General features: G+C 45.4%; 1 protein-coding gene across 1 annotated transcript in view; it reads right to left on the minus strand.

Annotated features, from left to right (window-relative positions):
• LOC126284351 (uncharacterized) overlaps positions 1 to 9,509 on the minus strand; it is a 265,261-nt gene extending 255,752 nt beyond the window's left edge. Inside the window, exon 1 of the mRNA XM_049983216.1 lies at positions 9,372 to 9,509. The gene's annotated coding sequence lies outside the window, so the exon portion shown is untranslated. The remainder of the gene's footprint in view (positions 1 to 9,371) is intronic.
• Positions 9,510 to 11,004: the final 1,495 nt, after the last annotated feature.

Here is an 11,004-nt window from a genome sequence, read left to right on the forward strand (position 1 = left end):
TCCTACGCAGTGCCGTAGGGGACCGCACCGCCACTTCCCAGCAAATTAGGGACACTGTTGCTCCTGGGGTATCGGCGACGACCATTCGCAACCGTCTCCATGAAGCTGGGCTACGGTCCCGCACACCGTTAGGCCGTCTTCCGCTCACGCCCCAACATCGTGCAGCCCGCCTCCAGTGGTGTCGCGACAGGCTTGAATGGAGGGACGAATGGAGACGTGTCGTCTTCAGCGATGAGAGTCGCTTCTGACTTGGTGCCAATGATGGTCGTATGCGTGTTTGGCGCCGTGCAGGTGAGCGCGACAATCAGGACTGCATACGACCGAGGCACACAGGGCCAACACCCGGCATCATGGTGTGGGGAGCGATCTCCTACACCGTCCGTACACCTCTGGTGATCGTCGAGGGGACACTGAATAGTGCACGGTACATCCAAACTGTCATCGAACCCATCGTTCTACCATTCCTAGACCGGCAAGGGAACTTGCTGTTCCAACAGGACAATGCACGTCCGCATGTATCCCTTGCCACCCAACGTGCTCTAGAAGGTGTAAGTCAACTACCCTGGTCAGCAAGATCTCCTGATCTGTCCCCCATTGAGCATGTTTGGGACTGGATGAAGCGTCGTCTCACGCGGTCTGCACGTCCAGCACGAACGCTGGTCCAACTGAGGCGCCAGGTGGAAATGGCATGGCAAGCCATTCCACAGGACTACATCCAGCATCTCTACGATCGTCTCCATGGGAAAATAGCAGCCTGCATTGCTGCGAAAGGTGGATATACACTGTACTAGTGCCGACATTGTGCATGCTCTGTTGCCTGTGTCTATGTGCCTGTGGTTCTGTCAGTGTGATCATGTGATGTATCTGACCCCAGGAATGTGTCAATAAAGTTTCCCCTTCCTGGGACAGTGAATTCACGGTGTTCTTATTTCAATTTCCAGGAGTGTAAAAGCAGAAGTTTTCTGTTGGAAAAACGTCCATAGATACGCCATAGAGACAACACGTCGCTCATCTGTTAAAAACAAAGCATGCCATGAGACAAATTAGTACTGATACCTCCCATTCGGACAATGCTTTGTACCAGAAACTCGAATTATTCCAGCAGGCACATGAGTTAGTTGTTGGTTTGAAACAGAACACGGTAAAAACAAGGCAGTGCGTGGTCGATATGTATCTATGGTGTAAGGTTCAAACCAACCTTGTGGCGCTGGAGAGCTCAGTCCTTAAGCCATCCTCTCACGGTATGTGAAAACGCACTTGGACGAGGAACCGGTGACGTCACTGCGAGGAATTCCACGTTTCACAGCTCTGTGGAACGTGAAATAAGGAACCTGGCCTGGCACATTCTTGTCTCGTGAAGAGAAACGTGACGAGTGAGATACGACATCATTTTACGTTACAAGCAGAACACAAGAGCCTCTGTATTGTATGCCTCTAAAAATCTTATTTGGTGGATTTTCTTTCTCACAGAATACGTGATATGAATTTAAGCTGTTTCGTGGCATCGGCAAATTGAGGATCTCTCGAAAACGCGTCGTTTTAGCTACGATGTTTTACAATAAAATTACAGGAAACCACATATCGGTACGTAATGACTTCCTGTAGCTGATGTTTTTAGTGTTATAACTTGTGTCCTACGAAAGTATAACGTTTCAATGCTACGACATAAAAGCGTATCCTTCTGGTACAATTTGAATATTAAATACATACATCAAAAAACGTTTGGCATCACCTTGCTTCCGAGAGTTCTGGAACCTGTACAGAAAATTGGAATAGAGATCAACATAAACATCATTTCCGTCCTTTTTATACCTCATCAAAACCACACATTGCATGTTGTAACACCATACAGAGAGACATTCAGAGGTGGTGGTCCTGATTGCTGTACACATCGGTATCTCCAATACCCAGTAACACGTCCTCTTACATTGATGCATGCCTGTATTCTTCATGGCATATTATCCACAACTTCATCAAGGAACAGTTGGTCCAAATTGTCCCACTCCTTTTCGGCGATTCAGCGTAGATCCCTCAGAGTGGTTGGTGGGACACGTCGTCCATAAACAGCCCTTTCCAATCTATCCCAGATATGTTCCATAGCGTTTATGTCTGGAGAACATGCTCGCCACTCTATTCGAGAGATGTCGTTATCCTGAAAGAAATCATTCGAGGGGTCGCGAATTGTCGTCCATGAAGACGAATGCCTCACCGATATGCTGCCTGTATGGTTGCACTATCGGTCGGAGAATGGCATTCACGTATCGTACAGCCGTTACGGCGTCTTCCACGACCACCAGCGGCGTACGTCGGCCCCACATAATGCCACCCCAAAACATCACGGAACCTTCATCTTGCTGCACTCGCTGAACATTGACCGGTTTGCCACCAAACACATCTCTGACGATTGTCTGGTTGAAGGCATATGCGACACTCATCGATGAAGAGAACGTGATGCCAATCCTGAGCGGTCCATTCGGCATGTTGTTGAACCGCGCTGCATGGTGTCGTGGTTGCAAAGATGGATCTCGCCACGGACGTCGGCAGTGAAGTTGCGCATCACGCAGCCTATAGCGCGCAGTTTGAGTCGTAACACGACGTCCTGTGGCTACACGTCCTCCAGAAAGCGTCATCACTTCTTTCTCTAAGCTGGTTGTAGGTTGTGTTCCAAAAGTGAACAGCATAGAGACAGAAGTGATGACACTTTCTGCAGGACTTGACCATCATTTTGAAGGACAATGCTCAAGCACGTACTGTGCAAGCTGTTACTGATTTGTTTCACTGATGGGGATGCTAAGTGCTATACCAGCTACTGCACCCCCCTGACTTAAGTCCTCGTGAGTTCAACTCGCTTTCCCAACTGAAGGAAACACTTCACGGCATTCGCTTCAGAACTTCTACAGATTCGTCGGGCACTACACCGCGCCGCTCGAACTGTCAACACAACTGGCACTGCTAAGAGTATCCGACGACTTCCACATCGCTGGCAACGGGTCATACAAAATGCTGGTGACTACTTTGATGGTCAGTAAAACATTGAAACACGTATCTTTTTTGTACGAGCTGTAAATGAAAAGTTGCCACTATTAAAGTTCCAACTCTCGTACATTCAATTTAAAACCAAAAATGGGATGAAAATGCAATCGAATTAACGAATAACGTCTATTAATACGTTGCTCAGAACGTTGTATAGTACTACGTAACGTTCCTCTTCCATACATTCCCTGATCAAACAATCGACGAGTCCAGAATCTTCATTTCGATTTTCTCCGTTGCTCTTAGACAGTCGTGTCAGAATTAACGCAGCTATTTTACGCGTGTCTGTTTTCATGAAGGAACTGTGAGGTCTGCGAGCCACATAAAGCCGACAACGGCTGCTAGAGAGCGCTAGTGCAAATCTCGTTGCCCAGCTGGTGCCGTGTGCCGAGAGCGCTGTCTCTCGTGAGGTCGGATGTCCCGTATGCATCCGCGTCCACGTCAATCTTAGGTGCCTCGTCCCGTGTGAGGACGGCTTTAGGAGTAGTAGGCTTTTCAGAAGAAGCGAGTTTCCAAGAACTTGAGTACACCTGCCGTCAACCCGATAGTTGCTTTGAGCGGTACACACTGCACTAGATATGGTTCTACTGGAGGTTGTGTTCCCTTCCGTCTGCCAACATGATAGCCAGCGCTTCTAAACAGTAGTGGAGTGCGAACGACGACGCAATTTAAGTTTTTTCCGTACACAGGCCGGGGCCAGAGGCGGAAAGCCTCATTAATTGAAAGAAAAAGTTCATACGATTAACAAGGCTGTTGAACCTGAACTTTTGGAACTGCAGTCTCGCACTTAATTGCGAGCCCGTGGTTCAAAAATATTCGTCTTCCGGTGGTTTGGAACTCACTACTTGTCTACGAGTTTGCTTGACAATTGAGTGTGCAGCCTTGGCATGAAAACAATTTTTATTGTAATTGTCCGCAGCTATGTTTCACTATTCTGACACCACTGCCAAAGTTACATCATTTCTTTGTTGCTGTGAAATATAGGTTACGTTGCTAGCCAGTACACAAGTATGGGAATTGTCATTTCCGCAGATTTGATAGCAGATGGCACACAGACACAAAACTGTGCATCCGGGATAGAGAGCCACATTCGCGGTCATACGTGCAAGTAATACATCTGTTCTGTAAAAGTAAAAACACTCTTCTTTGGAAAACGTCCCGTCGACGACTAACAAAGTCGTCATGGGTGGAGCGCCATATCGGGTTGTGGAGGAATAGGGAAAGAAGTCGCCCATGTCTATTTCAAAGGAACAATCGGTGCAGCTATCTTAAGCAACTTAGAGCAACCGCGGAAAATCTATAGGTTAATGGTCAGTCGGAGATTCGAACCGCCGTTGTTCCAAATCCGAGCCCTATGTCTTATCACTGCGCCTTATCTCTTAGTGATAGCTCTCCTACGAAGATATGTGAAACATATATTTCTTTTCAATAAAAGTCTGTGAGAGTGCGATACGTGTGTTAAGGAAACACATACTCGGCTCAAGTGCAATACATTTCAGACTACTGGGTCAGCGACTGCGCTCCTTTTCAATTCGACTGGCTGATAAGGATTCTGCGAAAATTACAGTCCCCTGCGCTTGTACCATCCGTGGTACACAACCACATCCTAAGTCACACATCAGCTAAATGATTTTTTTTTTTGTAAAAACACAAACACATGTTTTGGGCAAAAGGCAACAATTACCACTTGGATACGGCGTCACAAAACGTAAAAACGTCAGTGAGTCACAATCATTAATCAGCTCACGCAAATACCTATGTAACAATCTATGAGGAAAGGTGAAGATAAGCTGAGTCATAGATCAAAGTACGTGAGCCGCCACTGTGGCCGAGCGGTTCTAGGCGCTTCAGTCCGGAACCGCACTGCTGCTACGGTCGCAGGTTCGAATCCTGCCTCGGGCATAGATGTGTGTGATGTCCTTAGGTTAGTTAGATTTAAGTAGTTCTAAGTCTAGCTGACTGATGACCTCAGATGTTAAGTCCCATAGTACTTGGAGCCATTTGAACAATTTGAAAGCACGTGACAGACTTCGATTCATGACCGGACGCTCTAAAAATGCAGTCAACCTATCGTTCCCCTAGCAACCGCGAGTCAATAAGAAGACGTACCACATTTAACAAGCTCGATACACTGTATCTCGTCATTTCAAATGTACGCTTATACCATGAGTAGTGCTGTTCAGTGAAGCAGCCTACCTTAAGTAACAGTCTGTGGCCATTAAGTGGGTTAAACACAATTTAACTTGTCAAGGTTAAAATTCAATTAAGATCTACAAATTAAGCAAACAATCGTATCATAAAATTAATCTGTGGAAATAAGAAATTGAAATTGAGTATCTAAATTTCAAAATCATGTCCATAAGCCCTATAGTCATACCTTATAAAGGTTTTGTGGTGTCACCGCCAGACACCACACTTGCTAGGTGGTAGCCTTTAAATCGGCCTCGGTCCGGTAGTATACGTCGGACCCGCGTGTCGCCACTATCAGTGATTGCAGACCGAGCGCCGCCACACGGCAGGTCTAGAGAGACTTTCTAGCACTCGCCCCAGTTGTACAGCCGACTTTTCTAGCGATGGTTCACTGCCTACTTACGTTCTCAATTGCCGAGAAGATAGTTTAGCATAGCCTTCAGCTTCGTCATTTGCTACGACCTAGCAAGGCGTCATTATCAGTTACTATTGATATTGTGAACTATGTACCGTCAAGAGCGACGTTCATCTTAATGGATTAAAGTTACGTATTCCACCAGCTACGTCCGTTGTTTCTAAATTCTAATTTCCTTGTCCTGTTCCAGACCTCACGCCAACCTGCGTGCGCTAAATCGCGTGCCTTTCGGCCTCCTCTAGTAACACGGTGTTGGCTGTCCTGTCAACCACAAAAGGTTTATTAACACAATTGTCCATTTTAGTGTTCACAGATTACTGTTTATGAAATGGCTGTATGCTTAATCCATTGGTGCAAATGCGAACATGTGGCGTTTTCAGTCCGTCCTCAGGCTGCAAAAGCACGCAATCCAGTCCAGTGTACACTCCCTACTGGTGGTGTGGCCTTGGTGCTTCTGGAGATTAATGACTGATTTAAAACGGCCAAGAAGTGACATTAACAGCTCTCCACTGCAGTGGGCATGTGCACCACTGATTTAATATGTGACGTTAATTTGAATTTTTACGTGACAAGCTCAGTTCATTATTTTTATAAATAACTAGATGAGGAACCCAGCATTGTCCGTATCAGACTATATGGCATGGGACAAGGCATAAGTACGATTCTAGATATGAGATCCATACAGACGTATATCTCATAAAGGATATTATGAATGCAGTTAACTTGTTAGTAAGGTAGTTTGGTGGAAGCAGGTGACTGTGTAGGGCAGAAACCCTCGAAATATGAAGCGATAAATGCTCTTAGGTAAAGCTAAATAATATATGACTCACGAGCCTCACCATATATGTGAAAATGTTTTTACTGTTTTATTCACAGTTCAATGTAATGGTAAAGAATCTTCAACGTGTTTCATCCATAATGTGGTGGTTGGAAGTGGTTGGCAGATATCTTAATATAATGCTTGATGTGGAACACTTAGTTCAGAAAAAGCTATATTCTCTATGACTTTTGGACTTTACCGCATTAGTGAAAATACTCGCTTACACAACCCTCACCCTACTCCGTCCTTACTGGGATTAACATTACGTTGTGTTGTTGTTGCTGTGGTCTTCAGTCCTGAAACTGGTTTGATGCAGCTCTCCATGCTACTCTATCCTGTGCAAGCTTCTTCATCTCCCAGTACCTACTGCAACCTACATCCTTCTGAATCTGCTTAGTGTAGTCATCTCTTGGTCTCCCTCTACGATTTTCACCCTCCACGCTGCCCTCCAATACTAAATTGCTGATCCCTTGATGCCTCAGAAAATGTCCTACCAACCGATCCCTTCTTCTAGTCAAGTTGTGCCACAAGCTCCTCTTCTCCCCAATTCTATTCAATACTTCCTCATTAGTTATGTGATCTACCCATCTAATCTTCAGCATTCTTCTGTAGCACCACATTTCGAAAGCTTCTATTCTCTTCTTGTCCAAACTATTTATCGTCCATGATTCACTTCCATACATGGCTACAATCCATACAAATACTTTCAGAAATGACTTCCTGACTCTTAAATCTATACTCGATGTTAACAAACTTCTCTTCTTCAGAAAGGCTTTTCCTGCCATTGCCGGTCTACATTTTATATCCTCTATACTTCGACCATCATCAGTTATTTTGCTCCCCAAATAGCAAAACTCCTTTACTATTTTAAGTGTCTCACTTCCTAATCTAATTCCCTCAGCATCACCCGACTTAATTCGACTACATTCCATTATCCTCGTTTTTCTTTTGTTGATGGTCGTTATACAGACATATTTAGCCACTGATAACATCATGCCGCAAATGATTGTCTTAACATAATTATATTTAAATGAAGCTGTAGAACAGAATTTAATTTATTTCGATAGGCATCAGCGTAGTGACTGACGAAAACGCCCTAAAATATGAAAAGAATTATAGTCACGAAGAATAAGCGAAATGTTCATCCGAAATGACTACATTGTACTGTTCGATTATTCTTTTGTTAGGAGTATTTTTATCTTCGAATCTATGTGGAGTTTTTCTTTGTGTCTCTGTTGATCGTCGGTAAAGTGTGACTGACGAAAAGACACTGAGAGATTAAAAAATGATCTATTTGACATTGCATGTCGTTATTAAAATCTGAATGGCGAAACCGGGCGAGGATCGTATAATGTCGTACAAATGAAACGATAAACGCGTTTTCACATGTACGATAAAGTTCATAAGCCACAAAGTGTGTACTTTTCTTAAAAGTATTCACTAATCCATATTTCGCGGGTTTTTGATCACCACACTTACCCACTGCCACGCACCGCAACCAACCTCCCTTACTAACAGCATGAGACCAAGGGCTGTCTACCACCACAGCCACGAATGGGTGGTAATAGAAAAAAGTCTGTCAGTACGCAAACACACAAGCGTTTCATATATATACATAGATTTCTCGTGAAATGACTGCATGCTTAATTTGTAGACGTTAATTGGAATTTAACACTGACAAATCTGATTGCAGTTAATGGCACTTAACGTCGACAGATTGTTATTTGAAGAGGCTGCCTAACTGAACAAAACTAGTCATGGTACATGCGTATAAGTGAATTGACGAGATACAGTGTATTCAGTTTTTTAAATATGCTATGTCTACCATTTGTTTCTATACAATATATTATAATAATTATTGTAGGAATATTACTTCTCATTTGCTCTGTTTACCTGACAGATTCTGATTATGGCTGTGACCGAAACGCATTAAGGTGTAATATTTAGCCGGCCGGAGTGGCCGTGCGGTTCTAGGTGGTACAGTCTGGAACCGAGCGACCGCTACGGTCGCAGGTTCGAATCCTGCCTCGGGCATGGATGTGTGTGATGTCCTTAGGTTAGTTAGGTTTAAGTAGTTCTAAGTTCTAGGCGACTGATGACCTCAGTCGCATAGTGCTCAGAGCCATTTGAACCATTTGTAATATTTAAAAAATATAAAAATAAATAACGGTCAAGACGGACAATTGTATTGACTAGATGAATTTTGTCATGTTATGTATTTTTACTTGTCAAAAAACTTTCTAAAGCCACGATCTCATAAATATTTCTTTATTTTCATCGAACGGTTTCGACAGATTTTGCTGTCATCTTCAGGTCTTCAAAATTTTTGTTGAAGAACGTGGTCATTTTGAGTTGGAACCTCACGCCTAGTTGTCACCTTATGGATAAAATGTAGGAAGTTGTACAAAGGTTTGTCAGTAATACAACATTTACGATCAGGAAGCGCCTTGTGTACATGGCCATGTCCGTATACATAGCGCTCACAGATCACAAAAATCACAATATATAGTAAAATGTTCAGAAGCAGAACTGTTTGCGTTAGCTTGAGATGTTCCATTAATTGCTGATCCACCTTAGACTGCGAATATAGTTCCTCTCATTTATATTGACTAGTGATAATGATCGCGGACTCGTACGATGATTTTATATCATTTATAGACAAAAATAGTTGTAGAGCGCACGGACACATTTAAGCTATCGTTCTTCTCCCGCTCCATTTGCAACTGGAACGTTATAGACGATAACATGTGATACGTTGGTAAGTACCCACTGCCTTGCACTCGACCGTGGTTTGCAGCGTGTAGTTGTGGATGTTAAAGGATACAAGAGCGGTGTAAGAAATAATTTTGAACCACTGGTGACGCGTGTATTTAGCCGGGGCTGTGTCATATCGCAGCAGCGGCAGTGACTCACCTGGGTGCCCGGTGCCTGGAGAAGTCGCTGCTGTACTGTACGCTCCTGCGGCCGGCTGCCGACTAGCTGTTAACCCGCGACTGGCCGCTGTAGCGCGGTGTGACTGCGCGCTTTGACGGCGGCGCGCGGACTGGTCTCGGCTCGCCGGTCGGCTGGCTTCTCCGGTGCGTGCGGCGGCCACGGCGGTGGCGCCCCCTGGCCAGCTGCAGGGACCGCCGGCTTCCTGTACATTGTCATCATCACTGCCGCCTGAACGTCAGTGGCGAACAGTGACAGGATAGTGAATCTCTAGGCGGAAGGCAAAAGTGGGTACTCGTCGCACGGCTGCCTCTATAAGCCTTAAAAACAGGTTGAGACGTTGTCCCATTGTCCAGTACAAGTCCAAGAGTCCAATCTCTCCCGCCGCATCCATCACCACCTAACACCACCACCACTTCCGGCCCTCCTTCTCGCCGACGACCAGCTTCTTAATGTCACCCATCTCCTCTCCCTCCAACTTAACTCCTGTCGCTCCACTATTTTTGTTTCCCTTGACCTCCAGAACGCCTATGACTGTGTATAGCATTCCATGCTCCTTTTCAAGCTCCAGACCTAAGCCCTTCCTATCAACTTCATTCGTCTCACTGCCTCCTTCCTCTTCTTCTGTCCTTCCTATGTCACCATTCATAATACCAAATCCTGTACCTTCTACCCTACTGCAGGTGTGCTCCAAGGATTCGTCCTTTCTCTTCTCCTATATTCCCTGTGCACCGCTGATATGCTCAAACCACCCCCATCTTAAGTATGCTGATGATACCGTTTCCTTGCCCCTATCCTACCCAGCACTCCCTCCAAACCCACCTAAACCAGTTTACCGCTTGGAGCAACCAGCGGCTCCTTCAAATCAATCCTTCCAAAACCCAGGGAATCATTATAAGACATACCACCTGCTCCTTTCGTCTCAATGATTTCTGCCTCACCATCTATAACTGCCCTATCCAAATTAACCCCACATTGAAACACCCACGATTGTCACCTGGACTCCCCATTTCCTTACCATCCAACACAAAGCCCACAGTAGACTCTGCATCCTCAAACTCCTGTACAGTCGGACATGAGGATTGCACCCTTCCATCATCCTCCACACCAACAAATTCTTGTTATGCCAGTGTTGCACAGATCTCGTAAATGCTATAAAGCCTTCACATCCCCCACGAAGGTCCTCTATGACCTCATTCCTTTCCCACACCTCCTCCTTCTCCTTGAACACATCTGTATCCTCTACACTTACCACTGCCTCAGTCCTCCTCACCCCTGGTGTCTCCATTCCTCTCCTCTCCCTGCCTGCTGCTGCTTTACTGACGTGTCCTCCACTCTCTCCATCTCCACACTTTCCACCTCCTCTCACAAAGGAACTTCTGTCTGCCCATCCTGGATGATGTGCTTGATCGCAATATTTATCCTCGCTTCCAACATTGACCCTCCTCTTCCCCTCCCCTCCTCCGCTGGACTCCCTCTCCTTCCCACTGTCCTTCTCACTTCCCCTTTCCCTGCCCTTGCATTCCCTCCCCGTCTCCTACCCCTTGGTGTGCTACCGACTCCACCCCTCCCCCATTCCTGTCCCCTCCATCATCAACCTCACGTCTCTCTTTCC

Source organism: Schistocerca gregaria, chromosome 8 (assembly GCF_023897955.1).
Source record: "Schistocerca gregaria isolate iqSchGreg1 chromosome 8, iqSchGreg1.2, whole genome shotgun sequence".
Taxonomy (NCBI): domain Eukaryota; kingdom Metazoa; phylum Arthropoda; class Insecta; order Orthoptera; family Acrididae; genus Schistocerca; species Schistocerca gregaria.